Source organism: Symphalangus syndactylus, chromosome 23 (assembly GCF_028878055.3).
Source record: "Symphalangus syndactylus isolate Jambi chromosome 23, NHGRI_mSymSyn1-v2.1_pri, whole genome shotgun sequence".
Lineage (NCBI taxonomy): Eukaryota > Metazoa > Chordata > Mammalia > Primates > Hylobatidae > Symphalangus > Symphalangus syndactylus.
The window spans coordinates 59602224-59626585 of NC_072445.2; the positions used below are offsets into that span (position 1 = coordinate 59602224).

General features: G+C 42.1%; 1 protein-coding gene across 3 annotated transcripts in view; it reads left to right on the top strand.

The window, feature by feature from the left end:
- The first annotated feature begins 585 nt into the window (after nt 1–585).
- Nucleotides 586–24362, top strand: part of NEDD9 (neural precursor cell expressed, developmentally down-regulated 9) — a 196649-nt gene continuing 172872 nt past the window's right edge. Inside the window, exons 1-2 of one of the 3 annotated variants that reach the window (XM_063632391.1) lie at nt 586–1030; nt 2506–6371. The gene's annotated coding sequence lies outside the window, so the exon portion shown is untranslated. Of the gene's footprint in view, nt 1031–2505; nt 6637–24362 lie in introns of those variants that run through there. The other 2 variants (XM_055262762.2, XM_063632392.1) reach the window with 2 other exon arrangements.

The following is a 24362-nucleotide window of genomic DNA, read 5'->3' on the forward strand; positions in this document are numbered from 1 at the left end:
GAACTGAGAATATTATAATGACATGGGTAATGACTGGGAGAACAGACAGGAAAAGACAATAGTTTGGATGTTTGTCCCTCCAAATCTCATGCTGAAATTTAACTCCCAGTGTTGAAAGTGGGGCTGGATTGAAGGTGTTTGGGTCATGGGTGCAGACCCTTCATTAGTGCAGATTAGATTAGTGTCTTCCCTTGACAGGGTGGTGAGTGGGTTTTTAATCTATTAGTTCCCACAAGAGCTGGTTGTTAAAAAGGGCCTGGCACTTCCGCCCTTTCTTGCCTCCTCTCTCATCACCTGATCTCTGCACATGCAAGCTTCCCTTCCTCTTCCAACATGACTGGAAGCTCCCTGAGGCCCTCCTGTCCCTCCCCCAAGCACTGGCACCATGCGACTTGTACAGCCGGCAGAACAATGAGCCAAATAAAGCTCTTTTCTTTATAAATGACCAGCCTCAAGTATTCCTTTATAGCAATGCAAATGAACTAGGACAAATGGAAGTGTGGGAAGAGAAGGCCCCTCTTTTAAATGGGATGAACCTACCCATAGAGAAAGCAGAAGAGTGAAAATGTGTGAGGCCCAAGGGTGAATCACTGTAGCAGTAAGTGGTGGAGTGTACTGAACCAGAAAGAGGGGAACCAAGGCAAGAGGTGTCCTCCAAAGAAGTAGAGAGGGGCCTGAGAGGAAAGAATTGGTCAACCACTTTTAATGCAGCAGAGAAAAAGACTTTGTAGTGTCTACTGGTTTATCATCCAGGTTCCTGAGGGTGACCTTAGCAAAGACGATTTCAGTGGAGAGCTGGGGGCATGGACCAGATGTCAGGATGGAAGGAATGCAGTGAGGAAAGAAGGAATGGAAAGTGTAGAAGTGGAGGTATGGAGTGTAGACAAATTTCTTAGGACAACTGAATATGAAAGAAAGAAGAGAAAGAGGCAAAGAAGAAGATCGAACCAAGAACTGAGTTAGGACTGCCAGGAAAATATGGACATAGGTGTTTGTTTATAAGAAAAGTTGTGGTGAAAATAGAGGAAGGGTAAGTTGGATTTCCAGTTTAAATTTCCATTGTCTTAGAGAAAAAATCATGTATAAAAACTAAAGGGAACAAACAGGGAGTGCTGGAGTTTTTGCTAGGGATCAGTAAAAATATTTCTCAATTTAGAAAGCAGTTAACCCACAATATGGCACTGTGAAATGGAGGCTGCTACGAGAGAGTCAGGATAAGGGAAACGCCCAAGGAAAGAGAGAGGTAAACAGTAAGTCATTGTAGACAAAAAAGTGGATGTAATTAATCCCGGCACTTGGCACCCCTCCCCGTGTCTGGGGTCATTGTCAGGGGCAGCTTATGTATATATCAGGGGACGGTTGTGATTTGACTTTTTTTTTTTTTTGAGACAGAGTCTCGCTCTGTCGCCCAGGCTGGAGTGCAGTGGTGCAATCTCGGCTCACTGCAAGCTCCGCCTCCTGGGTTCACGCCATTCTCCTGCCTCAGCCTCTCCGAGTAGCTGGGACTACAGGCGCCCGCCACCACGCCCCGCTTTTTTTTTTTTTTTTTGTATTTTTAGTAGAGATGGGGTTTCACCGTGGTCTCGATCTCCTGACCTCGTGATCCGCCCGCCTCGGCCTCCCAAAGTGCTGGGATTACAAGCGTGAGCCACTGCGCCCGGCCAATGATTTGACTTCTTAGCTTGGTGACTGTGAAGGAAAAAAGGAAAAATCCCAAAAATCACTTTATCAAATGGCAAATGGATCTTTAGTATTTGATCCAGGAATCTCTACCCAGAGGTAAATCAGCTGGATGTGAATCCACATTTTTATGTATTTAGAAAACAAATGGACAAAATTCAGATAAACTGAGGAGCCTCACCTCTTCAACCATCTAAAGCAGCAATGCAGTTTTGTTTTTTACATTCTCGTGAATAAGATGTTGTTTTCAAGCTGCTATTTCATGTGAAACCAGAACAGCTGTTTATACAGTTCCCTCAGAAACTGAGGATAGTACAGTATGATGGTTTCAGTGTCAGGTTCTGTTTGTGTGCACATGCATGCTCAAGGGCATGTGCACAACTGCACATTGGCAGTGATGACATATATTTATATGAATTCCTGAAAATGTCTTGTAGAATGTACCTCAAACCGATAGCAAAGGTTCTCTGTGGGCGAAGCAAGAAAGAAAACTAAAACTAGGGCTGATGGGCAAAGACACTTTGGAGAACCTCATCTGCAATGTTAGTTCTTTACGAGATAAATTTATTACTAGTAGATTTTAAAATTTTATTTTAAAGTTATAGATAAATTAGCACTAATTAAGTTTTACCAAGTATTTTTTGAGAAGTCAAAGACGGTTATTATCTAGTGGAAGGGTAGGCAAACAGAGTGTAAACCATGGGGAAATACGTGCTTGCCAGATTCCTAAATGCGATGAATGCTTCCAATAAGTCAGAATCTTTACAATTTGGCATCACTTCTGTCTTTAAAAGTGTTCAGTCTTTCTTCCTTTTGCTCTTCTAGGTGCCCGTGTTTTCTCAAACAGCTGTTCTATGACTAGAAGAATGGTTTCATCTTTGCCAATGTTGTTTGCCTCCTGCTGATATAAATTTAAAATGGTAGCTATTACTGTCATTATGAATTGGCTGGTGATGCTTCAAGCTGTAATTCAAAGAACTGAAGAATGAACAGAGAATGGGAAACAGTATGGAAGAAATGGTGAAACTGCAGGGATCTTGAGGCATCCTGAAAGAGTTCCCATCAGGAGACCTTACCCCAGGCATGGCAGGAGGCAACGGCTAGGCTTAGAGCTTTTAGAACATGAGAAAAGTCTAGAAAGGATACCACAGGGGACCTGACAGACAGCGGGAGATGAGAAGGAAAATTCTTGAGCAGCAGAAGGGCCTCAGTTAAGGTTATTGGGGAGAATTTGCAAGGAAACAAGTTACCTTTATTAACTTTCCCCAGTGAGTCTGGATAGCTCTGGTGCATGACAGCGATGGAAATAGGCAAGGTGAACACCCGGAAGAACAAGAACAAGGAAATCTACATTATACACATTGCTGAAATAGGTCATGGAGTTCCGGCAACGTAGGAGGGCTAGAGAGCCCAGGACTTGGCTGAGGGACTGGGAGAATAGACAGGCAAAAGACAAAGGTGTCTTGTTAGGGGAGAGAGAAAAGGAGGTTTATAAGGGCAAGAGATCAGAAGAGGAAGGTGAACAAGGCTCATTCTTCCATGCCTTCCAGACTGTCATCTCTCTTAGGGGAGAAACTGATTCTCATTTCTTTTTTATTTATTTTAGCACATGTTAAATAATGCTTTTAAGATCATGAATTAACAAATGAACAGAAACAGTTATCTTGTTGGCTTATCTCCCACTGAGCTACAGGTTTCTGGAGGGTGTCCTGTGGAGCGATGTATTGAGAAGGCCCAGGAAAGCTCAGGAGACCTCGCAGGAATGCAATAGTTAATGAATGGGAAAAAATGAACGGGATCTTTTTGAGCTCTGATTTCCTCATCTAAAAATGAAAACCACAAGACGAACTCCCATTCCCAAGAAGGGAGGAGACATCCATTATAATACTAGACAACGTTGCTCTTAAAATTTGCCAGACCAGCCTTTGAGCATTTTCATTTAAATTCCTCAGTGGGCAGTTGATTCCCCATGGTTCATACTGTCTTCCATCATGGAAGGGAATGAGTCAAGCAAATGGAATCATAGATACACACATGCGCATGCGTGCACAGATGCACACACACACACACACACGTGCACACACTTTGGCCGTGGATTTCTCAACCTTTGAGTCTTCTGAAATTCTCCTCACCTTTCCTTCCCCCACCCTCAACCTCCACTCCATACAACAGCTGCTCCTTGGACCAGACCTCCATAACAAATTCTAAACAGTTGCCTGGGGTTTGGCTACTGCTTCACAGGTAGTTATAAAGCATTTTGTGGTGCAAACCAAGATTCCAGCTAACTGAGATGGCATGAAGGAGCTAATTAAAGCAGTCAAGAAGCTGGTTTAAATGAAGATGAAAATGTAAGCACTGTCCTCATTGGATAGAGTGATTAGAAATTAAAGTTGTTTGTTTTTTTTCAGAATCATCTGCGGTTTGCCAAAATGTTGACATGCAGCATAACCTGCTACTAATCAAAAAGAAAATAAAACAAACCAAAGAAGAAGAAGAAAATCTGACACTGTAAGTAGGAAAACAGACATAGAAAACAGGCGTCTTTGCAAATGGGAAAAATATTTAACTTGTTTGTCTAAAATAAGTCTGATCTGTTTTTGGACAAAGTCTCGGTTCCTTAGTTTGCCTTGAAAGACATGCTCGCTCGCTCTCTGTTCTGAAAAATTCAGCAGTGGGAGGTCCAGGCAGCTGGAAGTGGGAAATGAAGCCATAGGATGAAGATGAAAAAACAGAGTCCAGGATATAAGGTTGTCAACCTCAAGTATTTTATGTAAAAGGATCCCAAGCTTAGCATTTTTAGTATCTCTAGAGTGTCACTGACTTATGCAGACAACTTGATGGCATTAATATTCAAGTCATACTACAAAATTATTAATTATGTTTTCTAAAGTTTGTACATTTAAATTTATACTAATTAAATGCCTAATGAAGAAAATAATTCCTTACCTGATATGGTATAATGGGAAAAGCATAAAAGGACGTTTTGATAAAACATGTACTACCCAGACTTCTCTACCTCCATCAATTTATTATAAATACTCTGTACTATAAAATAAAAACTTCAGAGTAGAATAATTCTAGCTCAAATCTGGAACGATGTGGATACATAGCATGTACTCAAGAATGTTTTTTTAAGGAGAGAGAAAGAGAAGAAAGAAGAATAAAAGCATACCTTGATGAATATTGTTAATTGCACTTAACAGGTACAATATATGTATACAATATATACAATATATGATGATTAATATCAATGCTCTTGTTATTGATTTATTCATAAGACCCAGTGTACATGGCACTGAGCTGAGTGTTTATTGCTTTAAGTGTGGCACCTTTGTATGAGCAGAATATTCTTTAGCAAGGTTTGAACCAGCTCAAACATTTAAAAATAAATGAATTTCAGAGAAGTCTTACAGAAAATTAAAACAAAACAAAACAACAACAACAACAACAAAAGAGATGCCACAAGAGTGCAACATACTTGAGCTGAGTCTGATGGGTGGGGCCAAGGGCAGCCCTTTGTTTGTCTTGATGATGGAGCAGGAAGGATTTGGAGCAGAAACAACAGGCACCACAGGATCATTTGGGGAACATCCAATATTCAAACCACCTCTCTCTCTTTCCTCTCAACCCTCTATGTCCCCAAGTCATTTGCTAGGCATGAGCAAGGAGTGGAAAATGAGGAAGGGTAGGAAAATAGCAAAGATCTCAGCTGATAGTAATACAAAGTTGCCACGAATGATGACAGCAAACACTTATATCGTGCTTACTCTATTTGTGCCAGGCACTCTTGGAGTGCTTTACATGTACTAATTCACTTAATTCTCACAACAATCCTGTGACTGTTCCCATTTTACAGATGAAGAGGCCATGGCACAGAAAGGCCAGAAGTGTTTAAAGAGCAGAGCCACAATTCCAACCCAGGAGGCTTGTCTCAGAGCCACTTGTCTGCTACTTGAAAGCACAGAATGAAGAAGACAAAGGGTTTGGGCTTTCGAATTCCCTTCTACATACACAGATCTAGGCTTCCATACGACATTGTAAGTAGGAAGCTCTCTGAGCACCTAGCCCCTAGCATGGTGTCTATTCCAGTGTACAAGCTCAATAAGTACTTGTTATATGAAAGAATGTTTCGTGTCAATTAATAGTGGAACCCTTTGCAACACACTAAGTCTATGAAACCATAAAATCCCAATTCAGTTGGCTTGGAAATAGCCTAACTTTTGCTTCAGTGCAGCCTAGGAGGGAGCTTATGCCACTTAGAAAAATACATTTTGACAAATTTCCTTGCAATACGAATGTAAAGATCACCTACCTTTCCAAAAATAGCAAAGAGGCCAGAGGAGAACAAGCTTTCTTACCCGTCCCTAAACTACAAAGTGTCCTCAGCGAATCAGAAAGTATGACAGAGAAAAAAAAGAAGAGGCACAGAGAGGAAATGAACCAAGACAACATCACCTCACAGCAACCGGAAGGAAAAACACACACATACACACGCCACTCACATCCGACGTGTGTGGTTGCTCAGTAGGCAAATGCTTACAGCTGCCTCTAGAAGCAAGTCTGCTCGCTGCATGGAGAGGGAAACATGAGCATGCAGCAGGACTAGCTGTCACCTCCCGCCCACCTGCCCAGAGAGGGCCAGAGCGTCGGGGAGGCAAGATGATCCACCAACAGTGCCATCCTGCACTTGGGTGAGTTCTCAGCCACTTGCTGTGGCCTGTAGGAGAGGAGGGACTCACTCAGGCTTCTACTTCCTGAGTTGGTGCCAGACATCTGGTGGTGTTTCCCCACTGTGAACACTCCTCAACTGGGGCAGGGAGGACCTCCGGATGCCCCAGAAGAGGAATGGGTGACTCCCGGTCTCCAAGTTGACCTGGAGGTGCTGGTTTTAGTGCAACATTCAAACCCGCATGATTTCTACTTTTGAAATTGTTCTGGGTAGATGCTTCCTGGTGTGTAAGTACATGGCCCCTCCCCTCTTCCTACTGTCATCAGAGAGCTTACCTGACAGCAACTAAGCTTTTATTTTTCCTGAATTATTTCAGTACTTCAAAGTGTGGGCTGTCACTTATTCTTTATGGTGGGTTAGAATCATTTACGTCCTTTTCAGCCTCTTTGGACATGAGTCCTGACTGGCGAGAAATGGTGACTGAGAATTGGGTTCTGTGTGTGTCCTATCCCTGTAGTCATTAGCACAATCTCCAAGGGGCTAAGGACAAGTGACAGCACACTGTGTTCTCCCTGTCCATAGTGGGCTGCCCAAGAGCTCCATCCTTACTTTTCTCCATGTTTATTCTTTCACTTAACCCATTCATTCATTTCTTCCTTCCTTCATTCATTCAATTGCCTTTATTCCACAAAGGACTTGAGGCAAACTTTTTATCTTGCCGAAATTATTTCAAAATGAAGCCCATCTATAATCATAAAGGGGACAATCATTCTGAAAGGGTTATACATAATTCTAAGCTATGCAGAGATCGGCCACCAATCTTTTCCCTTTGCTTGTATTGAGAAGTGAGAGTAGGTGCTCTAGTCATTTAAACTCCTGCATGGGGAGTCCCTCCTTCCCCTGCCCAGAAGCTGGTTTCCCACCCAGCATTGGGTGTGAAGAGCAATTGTCCATGACAGAATCCTGGGAATCAGCCGAGTAGTTTTCTTCTTTGTTTCCGTTTTCTTCCAAGCTTGGTTATTCTCAAGGACATTCCTGGTTCTAAGAATGTGGAAAGTGGAGTTGGTGGAAAAGAAAGGATATGAAATCAGTGTTTAGCTAGCACTCCACCATTTCTTGTTAATTGGTTAATTTATTTAACAGCTATTTAGTGGCTGTCACTTTGTATGTCACCACTTAAACAAGATAGCTGGGCATGGTGGTGTGTGCCTATAGTCCCAGCTATGCAGGAGGCTAAGGCGGGAGGATTGCTTGAGCCCAGGAGGTCGAGGTTGCAGTGAGCTATGATTGCACCACTGCACTGCAGCTTGGGTGACAGCGTGAGATCCTGTCTCAAAAAAAAAAAAAAAAAAAAAGAAGAAGAAGAAGAAGACTAGGAAGATACAAAAGCAGAGGTGTAGGAGAGGACAGGCTGTAATGGTCGCATGATGTAATTCCCGGTGCCTCTTCCTGTACATGTAAATAAGGGGAAAGAGCTATCTTGAATGCCTGTGGTAAGGATCAGATTGGATAGCAAACATTTAAGCATCTGGTAGAGAAGGGGTATCCGAAGTAGTCAGTGTCCTGCCTTCCTCCTCAGGCCTCACTGTGACAGAGCTGGCTGCTGACAACCTGAGTCTTTATCTCATGACCTGAGAGCTTTCTCCAAGCCACATAGGGCCAACTGTAATTGCCCAAAGGACAGATGAAAATTCCCAGAAATGAACTCCTCAAAGGCTATAAATATTCCAGCTCCCTCAGTCTTGAATGGAATAATCTACATGGAATCAAGCTCCAGTTGCCCACAGTGGTGGGGCCCTTTATGGCTTCTCTCCTTCCCTGGATACTCCTTCACTCCCCATCAGTGCTTCCTGGGATCATTTCTTTGTTTTTTTTTGTTTTTTGTTTTTTTTTTAGATGGAGTCTCGCTGTGTCACCCAGGCTGGAGTGCAGTGGCGCGATCTCAGCTCACTGCAAGCTCCACCTCCCGGGTTCACGCCATTCTCCTGCCTCAGCCTCTCCAAGTAGCTGGGACTACAGGCGCCCGCCACCACTCCCAGCTACTTTTTTTGTATTTTTAGTAGAGACGGGGTTTCACCGTGGTCTCGATCTCCTGACCTCGTGATCCGCCCGCCTCGGCCTCCCAAAGTGCTGGGATTACAAGCGTGAGCCACCGCGCCCGGCCTCTATCAGTTTTTTCTACACTTCAAATACTGTCTTCCTATAGCACATCTTTATTCCCTGCTATAATACCTGTCAAATGACAGGTGAAGGAGGAGCCAGCATATGACATGGCAAGAAAGAGAGAAACAGACAGAAGAGAGAGGTCCCAGAGTCTTTTAAACAACCAGATCTTGGGTGCATTAACTGAGTGAAAACTCACTCACCATCAAAGGGAGGGCGCTAAGCCATTCATGAGGGATCCACCCCCATAATACAATACCTCCTACTAGGCCCCACCTCTAACATTGGGTATCACATTTCAGCATGAGATTTAGAGGAGACAAACGTCCAAATTATATCACCCACCACAAAAGGAACTATTGTCTTAAAATTTTGTTACTAATTCCCTTACTTTATTTTTGATTGGCCTCCTAGGTCTAAGTGTATGCATAGACATATATGCATAGGTATATACGCAATTTGTATATAGTCAATTTCTGCCTGTTTGGGAACCGTAAGTAAATATAGTCATACATATGCATTCTTCCAAGACTTGCTCTACGGTCAACATGATGTTTCTGAGTGTTATTCATGTTGATGCCAAGAGATGTCGATAATTCATTTTCACAGCTGTATAGTATCCTATTGCATAAATGTATGACAATATCATTTCTATTAGTTGGCAGTGCTAAGTCATTGACAAAAATGATGGTTCAGAGTTAGGATTTCAGGAAGGCACAATTGCCACCAAATTTATCCCTGTTTCATGCACAAACTACTTGAGCAGAGAAGTGAAGTTTTGCCACAAGTTAGAAACAGGTTTTAGCTAGGGGACATCAAAGAAGGGAAGGGGTCTTAAATGGGAGAGGAAGAAAGGGCTAAAGTGACTCCCCAAGATTAAAAAAGAAAAACAAAAAGAAAAAAAGAATCTTCCTGGACAGACAATTTGTGACTGGGCCAGCCCATGCTGATTGTGGGCAAATTAAGCCTTTCCCTCTCACTGTCACTTCCCCTCCAGATAAGCTCTTGGGGAAAAGTTCTATATGAATACTTAATTTACAAAAGTATTGTTCCCCAGACCAGCAGACTGGGTTCCATGAAGGTCCATCAGTTTGCTTGATCCTGAAGAGAACCAAATTTCATATAGTGCTCATCTATAAGTTTCTTATTGATGTATTTTTTATATTCACCTTTTTTATAGCATATGTGACTATGCAGCTACCACACAGTTATCAAATAGTACTGTCCATGAACCTTTAGTAACCTTTGACTAGTTTCCATGACTCTGAAATTCCCCGCCCACAGCTTCGCTTGTAAAGAGTGGAAATATTTAGAGGAAGTGAGACCATCAGCAGCTCAGCCTCACCATGGGAAGCATTTTCTCCTCAAAGCACAGTAGTATGCTGGTGCCTTCTGTCACCCTATCAGGACATGGCTTTAGCAAGTACAGTGTCCTCTCAGCACCTGTTCCTCATGCAGGTGCTTTGCATCATAGAATCATCGAAACGTTAAGGAGGTAATGCTCTTTGTCACTCCACCGGAGTGGAGAAGTTAAAGTCAAGAGTGTACTTCAGGGGTTGTATCACTGTTTTGGCTTTAGTAGTTGTGAGGTCTTGATGGGTGAGAGTGATCTCTGGCAAATGACATATATTGATTGATTCACTGAGTGAGCAAAGGAGTAAGGTGGGTGTATTAGGGTTCTCCAGACAAACAGAACCAATGAAATGTGTGTGTGTGTGTATACATATATATATATAGAGAGAGAGAGAGAAAGAGAGAGAGAGATTTATTTTACGAAGTTGGTTCACACAGTTATGGAGACTGGCAAGTCCCAAATCAGCAAGGCAGGCTGGCAAGCTGGAGATCAGGGAAGAACTGACATTGCTACTTGAGTCCGAAGGCACTCTGCTGGCTGAATTCCTTCTTGCTCTGTAGATGTCGCTCTTTTTTCTATTAAGGCCTTCAACTGATTGGAGGCCCGCCTACATTATGGAAGGTCATTTGTTTTGCTCAAAGCCTACTGATTTAAATGTTAATCTTTTAAAAAAGATAGCTTCACAGTGACATCCAAAAGAATGTTTGACCAATATCTAGGTACCTTGGCTTAGCCAAGTTAACACGTAAAATTAACCATCTCAGATACTGTATCCATTTCAGAAAATAATTTAGTAGATATTAATATTTATTGAACATCTGTTAGGGACTCTGTATGGGCCAGGCACCATATTAGGTGCTGGGGATTCAGCAGGAAAGCCAGCCAGACAAAATCCCTATTTTCAAGAAGCTTACATGTGGAAGGGTTGAGGTTCGAGTAATTAAAAACACTTGCAGTAGTTTTCATGCCTTCAAGAAGCACTGCAGATACAACTCAAGTCAATCAAATCCATTCTCCCATATACATATGGTATTGGGGTATAGTGAAAAGAGGAACAGAGGTTCTGACTTCTCGGACTTTGTCTTTTACTGAGGACCTCAGATCTAAATTATATGATGACCATAGACACATTTTAACAATTATATACAACATGTTATTCATTATGTAGCTTTCAAAAGCACATATAATTCAGTTATAAAGGACGATGAAGATTAACAAATTGCATACAACCGTATTTAAAATACAGTGACGAAGGTATTTTGCACGTGGTTATTTCATTTTCTTCATGAGTTTTTTTTTTTATTTTTATGGCATAACAGTTCAAGGAACCACTTAATGAAGATGTTTGATTTCAAAAGAATTGATTTGGGAAGACAGAACTGCTTGATGATGTCTGTTTCTTTGTTAGCATTAAGTAACTGGTTTACTCAATTGGCCTCTTCCTTCATTGTGTTTTGGAGTTTTTTTGACTGAAGCAAATAAAGACGTTAGTTTATGTTGTTTAGAACTGAGAATCCACTTTTTTAAAAAATGAATTGGAGTATCTATGCCAGATTGCTCTTACATGATATACGTGGGCATGGGCAGAGGAGGGTTGCATTCTTAATTTATGCCCTGAAAGAATATCAGGCTTATTTCTCGAAAGAAAAAATACAAATGGCAAGCAGGTACATGAATAGGTGCTCAACATCACTGATCATCAGAGAAATGCAAATCACAACTACAATGAGAAATCGTTTCACCACAGTTAAAGTGGCTTATATGCAAAAGTCAGGCAATAGCAAATTCTACTGAGGATGTGAAGAAAAGGGAACCCTCATATACTGTTAGTGGGAATGTAAATTAGTATAACCACTGTGGAGAACAGTTTGGAGGTTCCTCAAAAAACTGAAAATAGAGCTGTCATATGATCCAGCAATCCCACTCACATATACCCAAAAGAAAGGAAATCAATATATTAAAGACATATCTGCAGTCCTGTATTTATTACAGCACTCTTCACAAGTGCCAAGATTTGGAAGAAACCTAAGTGTCCATCAGCAAATAAATGGATAAAGGAAATGTGGTACATATACACAATGGAGTACTATTCACCCATAAAAAAGAATGAGATCCAGTCATTTGCAGCAACATGGATGGAACTAGTGGTCATTATGCTAAATGAAATAAACCAGGCACAGAAAGACAAATTTCACATGTTCTCACTTACTTGTGGGAGCTAAAAATTAAACTAATTGAACTCATAAAGACAGACAATAGAGGGATGGTTACCAGGTGCTGGGAAGGGTAGTGTTGGGGGGTGATTATGGGGGGCAGGGTAGGGAGATAGATAATGGGTACAAGTCATAGAAAGAATGAGTAAGACCTAGTATTTGCTAGCACAACAGGATGACCGTAATCGAAAATAATTTAATTGTCCATTAAAAAATAACTAAAATATTGTAATTGGATTGTTTGTAACACAGAGGATAAATGCTTGAGGTGATGGAGACCCCATGCACCCTGATGTGATTATGACGCATTGCATGCCTGTATCAAAACATCTCATATAAACCATAAATATATACACCTACTATGTATCCACTGAATTTTTTTAAAAAGAAAAAAAAATCAGCCTTTAATTGGAATATTTGCATGTCACAGCCTAGGGCTAATAATCCAATTAAAGTTTTAGGTAATGGCTGGAGGACACAGGGATGTGTAGCACACGTTGATGGACCTCAAAGAGGGGAATTCTTCTAAGAAAGCATCATCATGATTTCTCACCTCTTATCTGCAACCTTCAACCCATTACTCTAAAAAATCTTACATTTGAGTTGAAGAAAGAACATATACATTTGTAAAACAAAAATCACATTTAAAAAATAGCTAAATATGTTGCTAAGTGAAAGAAGCCAATCTGAAAAAGCTGTATATTGTATGATTCTAACTAGAATGTTCTGGAAAAGGTAAAACTATGGTACCAGTAAAAAGATCAGGGGTTCCCAGGGGCTGCAGGGAGGGAGGGATGAATAGGTGAAGCATGGAAGATTTGAGGGCAGTGAAAATCCTCTGCATGATATGATAGTGGTAGACGTGTGTCACTGTGCATTTGCCCAACCCCATAGAATGTACACCACCAAGTGCGAACCCTGCTGTAAACTATAGACTTGGGGTCATAACGATGTGTCAATGCAGGTTTATTGATTGTAGCAAATGTGCCAGTCTGTGGAGGGAGGTTGATAGTGGGAGAGCCTGTGTGTATGTGGGAGCAGGAGGTATGTGGGAAATCTCTGTACATTTTTCTCAATTTTGCTGTAAACCCAAAAGTGCTCTAAAAAGTAGTCTTTTTTTTAAAAGGAGCTAAGTGGCCTCTTTGATGTTCCCCCAAAAGGCCAAGAAAGTGCCCAACACCGGACGTTTGCACTGACAGTCCCTCTGCCTGGAAGGACCTTCTGGGAGATTCCTGCCAGGCTCCATCTCCTTCCTCATTCAGCTCTGGGCCACAAGTCACCCAACCCGCCAGCCCTCCCTCACATGCCATGCAAAATGGCCACGGGGTCACCTCTGTCACCCTCCCCGTTGTCACCTGTCCTCAACACCACCCGACGCCGTGCAGACTGACGTACTGGCTTATGGTCTGTTTCTTCCTCTGAACTGTTGGCTCCGTGGGTGGGTGAAGGAGGTTGTTTTGTTCCCTGCTGTGTTCTTGGCACATGGGAGGTGCTGGAGAGACATCTGCTGAAGGAACGAGTGAGTGAGCCAGTGAGTGGATCACCGAGTGAGCGTGAGGGATGGGTGCTACCAGGCAGGGAAAGAAGCGCTCTGTAAGTAAGCAGGGAAGCCTGAAGTGAAGCTGGTACAGCCCTTACAAAATGGGAAGGACATAGAAAAGCATGAAGAGATTGTGAGGGGAAGAAAAGGCGGCTTGAGGAGAGAATTGTGCACCTAGTGGGTCTGTGAGGAAACCCTTTGGACTGGAATACAGGTCTTGGGAGGACAGGGGTGGGAGCCGTCCTCCAGCCGGGTGTGCGTGCTGTAGGCAAAGGCAGACTTTTCCTCAGGAAAGCAAATTTGGATCCGCTCCAGCATTTGAATAACAGCCTGATTGAAAAACAAAGCTCTACTCGACATAGCGGAGCAAAGAATGGTTTTGGTCAGAGCATTTTTCAAAGACAATGCTCCTCACTGCTTGCTTCAGCATAGGAAAACGTCAGCAGAGCCTCGGGGCAGTGTCTTACTCTAAGCAGGTCTGTGATTCAGGGGCTGGCCTCCTGGGTTCCCGCAAGCATGATTTAGCAGAGAGATGTGTCTATTTCATCAATAAACGAAATGTTCCTTAGGGAAAAGACTCTTTATGTACCTCAGTTAACATCCCTAATGATATTCCCTGAATACCCATTTAGAGAAGTGTTAGCCTCTTCTATGTCATACTTTCTATCTGCTGAGTAAGTTCTTTCTTAATTGCACAGAAGAGCTACTTGGCCCAACACTCCCTAGTTGAGTTCAACCTAGCACAGCTTTCTTTCTTTTGAGGCTATGTGAAATGCAGTTGAGCATGATATTGAAAATATGAACACAATCCAAAAGTCCATCAGTAGGGTCCTTATTACAATTTGGCAATCCACACTTTGGAATACTGTGCTACTGGTGAAAAAGAATAAAGACGATATACACAAAGATATGAAAAGACGTGAATCAAATACAAAGCAACAAATGCAAAAGAACATACAGTATAAGCCCATTTTTATCTATCTCATTGTAGAATAAAACTCTAGCAAAATACAGACCCCCAAATATTTTTAAATGTTTTGGGACTGGGATTATAAGACAGGTTCACTTTCTGCAGTAGACATTGTCTGTCTTTAGATATTTAAAAATGAGTTTATGTTGCTTTGTGATTGAAAACTGGCTCAAATTTTAAAAACTCTGTGTGTGTACACATGCACAGTCACTCATGCATGCCAGGTTGTGTGGTAGAGAGGTGCAATGGTTGTAGAAACGGGGAGTTCCTAATAAAATTTAACAGTAGGAATGTGTTTTTAAGATTATTTTATTTAAAAATAATAATTCTTCTCCCCTCCTCAGGCTTTTCTTTTGACCATTTTTGTTTTGGCTTGTTTTCTTGTTTTGTTAATTCGTTAATAAATAATTGATAAAAATAAACGGCAAAGCAAAAAAAAGTTCTAAGCAGTGTAAGAAAGTCATGGGCATACTCTCTAGGGAGATTCTTTCTCTGCAGCATGGGAGCATTCACAAAGCAACTATTAAGCAACATAAGTTGGGGAAATGATCATCAGGGTTCAGGAAATGGGCAGATTCAAGAAGGTTGGAGGACTTAAGAGAGAACCAACTGCCTGAGTTCAAATCCGACCTCTACCACCCACCTGCCATGTGCTATTGGGCAAATTGCTTTACTTTTCTGTTTCTCAGTTTCTCATCTGCACAAAGGAGGTAATAACAGCCCTACCTCACCGGTGGTTTTGAAGGTTTTATGAGTCGATGGATGATTTTGAATGTTACATGAGTCAACACACACACCACCTAAAGTGGTATCTGACACATTAAGTGCTCAATACATATTAGCTAGTGGGAGGAAGAGGAGGAGGGGGATTGAGTTTTCATAAAAGAAAAGGGATGTAAAGAATGAGTAGGGTTTGACAGAAAAAAGAATTCCAGAAGAGCAAGAAAAAAACAAAACCCAAAGGCTTATAGGATGCATGAAATGATCCAGTTAAATTCAGCCCAACCTCTGTAAAGAAAGCCTAAATGATATTTCATGACTAGATGATAAACATAAGCAGACAGGTACAAGCATTCAAATGAAATAGAAGGAGGATTTTTTAAAGTTAGCTTTCCTTTATTATTCTGTAGACCCTTCTGTGTGTCAGTCATCAGTCAACAAATTCGTATGTAGCCCATACATACGTGTTCCGGGCACGGACTGGGAACAAAGTTCCACGCTGGTGGTGTAGCCCCCACCAGCGTGGAACTTTTTCCAAGTGGGTTTAAAGTTGGAAAACTATGGCGATCATTTGTTTTATTGTGTGTTGATTAGTAGTGTAACCAAGAGTTATGGTAGTTACTTCGGTGTGACTCATTCAGGAATAGAAGAAAGATTCATTGTATTACTCTTAAAATGTAAACAATTCTTAATTTTTCTGTGCTAATGAAGAGCCACAGGAATAAATATAGTCGATAGATTAAATTACATTTATTTTATTTTATCAGTAAATTAAGCAAATCTTCATTGTTTTGCCTTTTTGAACCTTTTCTCCATCTGTTTGGGTCTCTGGTTACCCCTCAGCCCTGGCGTCTTCTTCCCAGCTTGCTAACAGCCATCACGGCACAAGGGCAAGGGGAGAAGCCACTGAGGGCCAGGCTGTGCACAGTAGCTTCCAAGCAGGCCCTTGGTAATTGAGTTGCTTGACCTTGGCAAACACAGGACCAGCCTCACCCACGAAAACACATGTGACTAGGTCCCTGAGACTGACGCTTTTGATCACCAGCCGTGACCACACTGAAGATCACTTTTAAGAACCAAGGTCCAGTCTTATACAATCCTGAGAGTTCAAACAAGAAGACCAAAATTTCATAGCTCTGCAGGACTTATTTGCAAGGGGTGCTGTGTAGAAGGTGCCGAAATGGCTAGCAGCTAGGTTTAAGAAATTACAGTCGCTAGTTGGTTCAAAGGGATGCCATTCACTCCTGGAATCCTGCTGTCAATGATTGAGCTGGGGAGTTTGGTCTCCAGGGAAGACTTAAACATCAGACAGGAACTATTACAAAAATTTCCACTGAAAAATAAGTTCCTTGTAAGAGAAGTTGAGAGACTTGCTAATTGCAGCTTACTCTAAACCTAATGACAGTCTGTATCATTTGCAAAGAAAGCACAGGATGTGTGAATGATGGTGAGGGGAGTGGGGAGTCTTGGCACATAGATCTGACTCTGATAGACACAGTTGGTCCTCTAGACTAATGATCCATTTTGGAGTAAACGGCATTGGGAGATTGATCAAATTTCCTTTCTCCAGGATTCTTACCAACAGTAAAGATTGATAAAACACATTTGTGCTGCTGTGTTTTTCAAAAGTTCGACCATATAATAACTTTAACAGACTCCCTAAATTTCAAACATTTCCTTGATGTAGGATGATCACAATAGAAAGGAATGTTATTCCATCCAGCCTTCGGTAAGGTTTTGTCTTCCTTAATCCCAGAAACTAAATCACTGGCTACCTCAGAGGCTCTGACCTAAATCTTAATTGATGCCCACTGCCCTTTTAGACCACTGTGTGTGATTTTAACCAGACAAACCTGGGACGAAGGATTAATGAAGAAAGGCTAATATTTTGACCAATCATAGAGTCCACTGCAGTGCCCCTTCCGTTTTTAACTGAGCTTTGTAAGGCTCTTCTCTCAAGGTAACCCTCCTTTCTTAATGTTCAGTACAGCAAAAAATAATCTAGGTTTTCTTTTTAATGTTTGATTTATCTCTTCAATCTTGTTGCTAGGTAACAACATTGGATCAAAATATTAACAGCCAAGATTTAGATATTATTTTACAATTAACTCAGTACATTGACTCACATCATATTATTTCACTTTCACAGTGGTCCTGGGGCAGGTTTATTGTATCTCCCACTCTACAGATAGTGAAACTGAGGATATCGCGGTGGGAAAGATGAGGTAACTCACATGAAGTTGGGCAACTGGTCAGATGACACAGCTAGGACTGAAGCCTGGGTCTCCTAAGTCATTTGCTTAGAGTTCATTCAATGACGAGGCAACTCCTTGCTGTGCATCCTTTCAGCACACGTTGTTGGTGTGAAGACACTGGTTTTCATCAGACTAAAATGCATCTTACTTCAAGACAGGCAGTTTCTGTTTTGGTTTCCACCTCTCATACATTGCTTTTAAAGTGCTCACCTCTAATGGCTATCCTATGAGAAAATCTACTGTAAGTATGAAATGACCCTTTGGTACTACCAGTTTTTCATCCTAAATCCCTTTTCTTGCTTTCTTTCTTCTTCTTTCTTTCTTTCTTCTTTCTTCTTTTTTCTTTCTTTCTTTCCTTCTTTTCTTTCTCTCTCTCTCTTTATTCTTTCTTTCTTTCTCCTCCCTTTCTTTCTCTCTTTCTCCTCCCTTTCTTTATTTCTCTTTCTTTCTTTCTCTCTCTTCTTTCTCTCTCCCTTTCTTCCTTCCTTTCTGTCTTTCTTTCTCTCTCCCTTTCTTTCTTTCTTTCTTTCTTTCTTTCTCTCTCTCTCTTCTTTCTCTCTCTTTCTTTCTTTCTTTCTCAGACTCTCACTCTGTCACCCAGGGACAATCTTGGCTCACTGCAACCTCTGCCTCCCAGGTTCAAGTGATTCTCCTGCTTCAGCCTCCTGAGTAGCTGGGGTTACAGGCACATGCCACCACACCCGGTTACTTTTTGTAGTTTTAATAGAGACGGGGTTTCACCTTGTTGATCAGGCTGGTCTCAAACTCCTGACCTCATGATCTGCCCACCTCGGCCTCCCAGAGTGCTGGGATTACAGGTGTGAGCCACCACGCCCAGCGTCTTTCTTTTTTTGACAGTGTCTCTGGCTCTGTCACTCAGGCTGGAGTGCAGTAGCACAATCTCGGCTCACGGCAACCTCTGCCTCCCGGGCTCAAGCGATTCTCCAGCCTCAGCCCCCCAAGTAGTTGGGTCTACAGATGCACACCATCATATCCACCTAATTTTTGTATTTTTAGCAGAGACAGGGTTTCACCATTTTGGCCAGGCTAGTCTTGAATTCCTGAGCTCAAAATGATCTGCCCACCTCGGCCTCCCAAAGTGCTGGGATTACAGGCGTGAGCCACTGCGCCCGGCCTCATTTTCTTTTCTTTCTTCTTTTTCTTGGCATTTGTTATGATCAAGCCTTTTTTTTAAGTACTGAATATCCACGGACTCCTTCCAGTTTTACTTCATCAAAATGTGCTTGCAGGGAAGGATTTGGTCTCGTTGGTTTCAATTAATGTTAACTCCAAGCCACCACTCTTCTGCTATTTACCTTTTAATCTATATTTCTTACTATACATAAGAAGCTTTGCTTCTCTACTGAAGAAGAATTTCAAGGAGTGTAGGGTGAAGATGAGGTTTTTAAATCACGATATCTTTCTTCAGTCCTTTCCTCCAAATTCTACACGTAGATGTACTGTGCTTCAGCCAACTTATCTCTAACTAGGACATTCAGATCTACTAACTAAGCTATGACTTATTATAGGCAGGCGGTCAGCAGGAAGAGCTGTTTTTCTTTGAAAGTAGGACAAGAATAGGTCTATGGAATGCTGGGGTCACTTGGTTTCCTCAATGGAAAGAAACGGGATGTTTCTGCATTAACTAGAACACTTGAAAGGTAGGGAGGGGTGAGGGTGATTGAGAAATAATGATTTCAACAAACAGAACATTAAGTACGCTCTTTGTCAGACAGCGTGTTCCCGTCTGGGGGGTGAGTGGCAGAAAATATAGTCGCCATCATGAGAAGAGCTCCCCTAAATCTGCCCACCCACCTCCAACTCTTGCTCCAGTCAGTTTTTCTGAATGCCCAGCCTGCTACACTGACCCTCACCGCTCTTACCCCTGTGCCAGGGTGAGAGAGGCCAGGGAGCAGGTAAGGAAAGAGGAGAGGAAATGCAGAGGCTCCATTTGGCTTATAAAGGGACTGTACCATAATAGATATTATTGTTTAAAAAAAATAGCATGACATCCATTCCATTTCTCTACCTCTTCTTCAAAGACATCTCAGCCTCAGGGACTCTCTGCTTGTTAGTGGGATGGTGAAAAATGCATGATAGATTTCTAGATAGTAGGTAGAAGGGATGGGAGATTATATCCTAATATAGTAGGGTAACTACGTTTTATTGAGCACTTAATATGTACTGAGTGAACACACCTGCTTTGATTCACAACCACTTAATGAGGGAACTTTGGAGCCTCCTTAGGGGTTAGAAGCAAAAGCTATGGAGCCAGCTTGCCTGGGTTCAAATCCTGGTTGTGCCATGTACCTGCTGTGTGGCCTTGGTATAGTTACTTAACCTCTCCATGAATCAGCTTCCTCACCTTAAAATGGAGATAATTATAATGTCACACACCTTTGGGTGTGAATTCCCAAGGCCACCCTCAGGTTCAATGACTCATTAGGAGAACCCACAGGATTCATCATAGAGTAATACTCACAGCTAAGTTCTATTACCTCAAAGACATAAATCAGAATCAGCAAAGGGGAAAGCAACAGAAGAAACCAGGCATGAGCTACACAGAGTCCTCTCCTAGGGGAGTCACACGGGACATACTTAACTCCTCCAACAACGAGTTATGACAGGTATGAAATGTTGTCTACTAGGGAAGCTCAGTAGAGACTTAGTGCCAGAGTTTTGATTTGGAGTTGGTCACTTAGACACCCTCTGTCTGGCATATACACAAATTCCAGACTCCCAGAAAGAAAGCAGGTGTTCAGCATAAACCATGTTGTTTGCACACACAGTTAAGTCACAGTGAGCCACTCATATCATGGACCAGCAGGAACCCCTCACGTGTTCCCAGATGCCAGCCAAGGGCCAGCCTTGCAAGCAGGATTGAGATAGTCTCAGACCTGCTATGTGAACTCTTTTCTGCTTGCTACCCTTTGATTGCTGTGAGATTACATAAGGTAATATATATATCCGTTGCTTACAACAATGCCTAATTTGTGGGAAGCCCTACAGATTTTTTTAGCCCTTACTATTATGTGGAAAAAAAATACTGAGGTTTAGAATGACTACACAGTCAAAATTGAACCAACTGGAATCTGAATTCACATATCCCCAAAAAAGGTTCATGCATTTATTCACATCGCTCTAACATGAGCAAAATAGCATCCTTCTTCAAACTGTAACTGGGGATGGAGTTGGTGGGTCCCTCCCTTTTCAGGTTCACAGCAGATGGAGCCTTTCATTCCAGTTGTGTTCTGAAGACAGAGCTTCTTGGAGCTATAAGCACCATTAGGTTGCTTCTTTCTCAGGTTAAACCACTCAGAGTGCATTTATGGTCTGGTACTTAATGCCCCACATGAGCATATTTTAGACGTCCCCCCTACTCCATGAGGCATGCTTTGTTGATGTCCTTCATTTTTCAGGATACGTATCCACAAAGCCATAAGAATTTTCTTCCATAAGATCTAGATAGTGAATCATCTCACCGTAATTGAAATCATCCCATTGTAAACCATTTTTAGGCTTAAAAAAAATCTGACAAAGAAATTTCTCCCACCTACTTCTCCTAATGCAAAGTAGTTAATCAATCTCTTTAATCATGGGATTACCTCTATTTTACCTTTCACCAGGTTTTCTGGTCTTTGGTTATGTCAATGGGCAGGGCAGCAGAATGTCCAATAGCTAGCTGTGAATGCTAAGCAACTGTAGTAGATGTCCAATCAGTTGCACCACCGAAGTCTATGCATTGAAATGAAGTCACTGACTGCAACCAAGTTAGAGGTATCTTTTAGTATTTTTTTTAAAGAAGGATTTCAAAATGGGAACAGGGCTAGAAGAATCCTTTCAATTTTAAGTTAAAAAGTATGTGTCATCAATGCAGATTGCCATATGGTTGTAGAGTAAGATGAAACAGAGTCTTAGAGCAATAGTTTATTTCAGCATTAGCATTGTTAGTTGTTAAACATCTGTCTCTTCTAATAAATGAAGATTTTGTAAACTTCTTAGTCATTTCTGTCCCCATAGATCCAAGAATAGAATTCACACATGGTGACTGTTTATTAAAGTTCTGCTCCATTAACACTCAAATACTAATGCACTTCCACTTAATAAAAGAGCTTCATCTTTGGGTCTGGCAGCTCATGACATATCCAAGTGAGTAGGTGACTATTTCCTGGATGACTATAGTCAACGCAGTGCCAGATTTTGGCACCTATACAAATATCTCCCTTTGGTGAGAAAAGCAAGCAAGAGTTATAGTGAAAGAACAGTGTGACTGTAGTTAATACCATAATTTGAAGAACAAATAATGGCATCTAGAAAAAAATAAGATGTGAAGCTCACAGAATATAAGGATCAAAGTGCTCATGGTAGCCCTGGTTGCTACTAGATGAGTCTACAGATGCTACTAAATGGTGGAAGACATGCAAAGGCAAAGCAAGAGGCAGAACACACAGAACAGAGAGAAAGAGAGGGATGAAAATGGAATTATGTCAGTGTCCTCATCAGTTTGGGCTGCTAGAACTGAGTACCATAGACTAGGCAGCTTGTAAACAACATACATTTATTTCTCACAGTTCTGGAGGCTAACATTCTGAAATCAAGGTGCCTGTTGAGGCCCTCTTCTGGGTTGCAGATTGCTGCCTTCTCATTGTAATCTCACATGGCAGCAAAAGAGGTAGAGGGCTCTCTGGGATCTCTTTCATAAGGGCACTACATCCCTTCAGGAGGCTTCACCCTCATGACATAATCACCTCTCAAAGCCCTCCCCTCCTGTCACCATCACATTGCGGGTTGGGACTTCAACATATAAATTTGGGGGTGATAAAAGCATTCAGTTCACTGCAACCAGCACAGCACAATTCACGAAGACTTTTTTCTTCTATGCAATCTCCCAAATATTCTTTGAATATCTGTACCTCTGCCTTTGCTCAGACTAATTTCTCCTTTCTCTCCGTATGCCAGGCTCAGCTCACACACCACCTACTTCTTGAACACCCCAGCCCATCTCAGCCCCCAATGCTTTCTTCCTCCTGTAAGTTCCTAGAGCTTCCATTGTGATGCTGAATGTTGTTCTTTAGGGTCGCAATTAGATTGTATAGATGTTCTTCATGTACTCCAAAGTTCCTTAAATAAAAATGACATGGTTTTTGTTCTCTCATCAGCTATAAGCATTTCCTAACCATCTGCTGTGAATAGGGATGATATAGTTTAGGTTTTTGTCCCCACCCAAAAATCTTATGTTGAATTGTAATCTCCATTGCTGACGGTGGGGCCTGGTAGGAGGTGTTTGGATCATGGTGGTGGATCCCTCATGGCTTGGTGCTGTATTTGTGATAGTGAAGTCTTGTGAGATCCGGTTGTGTAAAAGGGTGTGGCACCTCCCCCCCGCCCCCTGCCACTCTGTCTCTCTCTCTTGCTCCTGCTTTCACCATGTGATTTATCTGCTCCTACTCTACCTTCTGCCATGATTGTAAGCCTCCTGAGACCCCCCAGAAGCAGAAGCCCCTCTGCTTTCTGTACAGCCCACAGAACCATGAGCCAATTTAACCCAATCTCGGGCATTTCCTTATAGCAGCGCAAGAATGGCCTAATACAGAAGATAAGGAGTATATGATCTAGAGCTTGGCCAGACTTTAACCAGAGCCCCCATCCCTACAACTCTGACCCCATGACACTGCTCTCTGAGCACACAGGTGTCCTTTAGCACCTTTAGCCTTGTTTTCTTATTTCCAGAACAAGCTGCTTATTTCTGGAGACCATTCCTTTACTATTTCACTTTTTGAATAAAGCTTGAGTACACCACAAGTAAATGGCAATAAGAAAAATGCACCATACATGCCTCACACACATGTACGCTCACAGTCATACGCACAAACAAGCTGATACATTAGTTTTACTTTGGCCCACCTCTAGGATCTGGGTGGACAGTCTGCTCTATGCCTTTTCTGTTCTTTCTCTTCAATTGTCCACAGAATATGAGGACCAAAGTGCTCATTGTTGCTTCTTGAATTCTCCATGCAGGCAAGGAGTGGTAGCCTTCCCTGATGTATTAGTCAGTTCTCACACTGCTATAAAGAAATACCTGAGACTGGGTAATTTATAAAGAAAAGAGGTTTAATTGGCCCATGATTCTGCAGGCTGTACAGGAAGCATGATGCTGGCATCTGCTCAGCTTCTGGGGAGGCCTCAGGAAACTTTCAATCATAGCAGAATGTGAAAGGGGAGAAAGCTCATCTTCCATGACTGGAGCAGGAGGAAGAGAGAGAGCAGGGAGGTGCCACACACTTTTAACAAATCAGATGTCATGAGAACTCACTCACTATCAGGAGAACAGCAACCAGGGAAAAATCTGCCCCCATGATCCAATCACCTCCCACCAGGCGCCACCTCCAACACTGGGAATTACATTTTGACATGAGATTTGGGTGGGGACACAGAGGAAACCATGTCACCAGGCCAAGTGGTGACCACACAGTTCTCACCTGTGTGTGGGTCGTTCACTTTCTGCTCTTCCCTAAGACTCTCCTTAAATTCCTGTCAGACTCTTGCTCATGCTCTCCTTTGGGAGTTCTTCTGCTCCATGATGCTCTCTGTATTTGAACCCTTTCCCCATATGTCACACCCTCTTCACCCTAATGGGGGTTTCTTTTGCTTGATCGCTCTTTAATCCATCCATACTTTCCCTTTTGAGTGGCACCCAAGACTGAGTCTCGTTCCAATAGCAGTGCCCTGGAACCACAGATTTGGGAGCTGAATAGGACTGTCATCTCTTTGCTGTGTCACACACTAGTGATGGAAGCC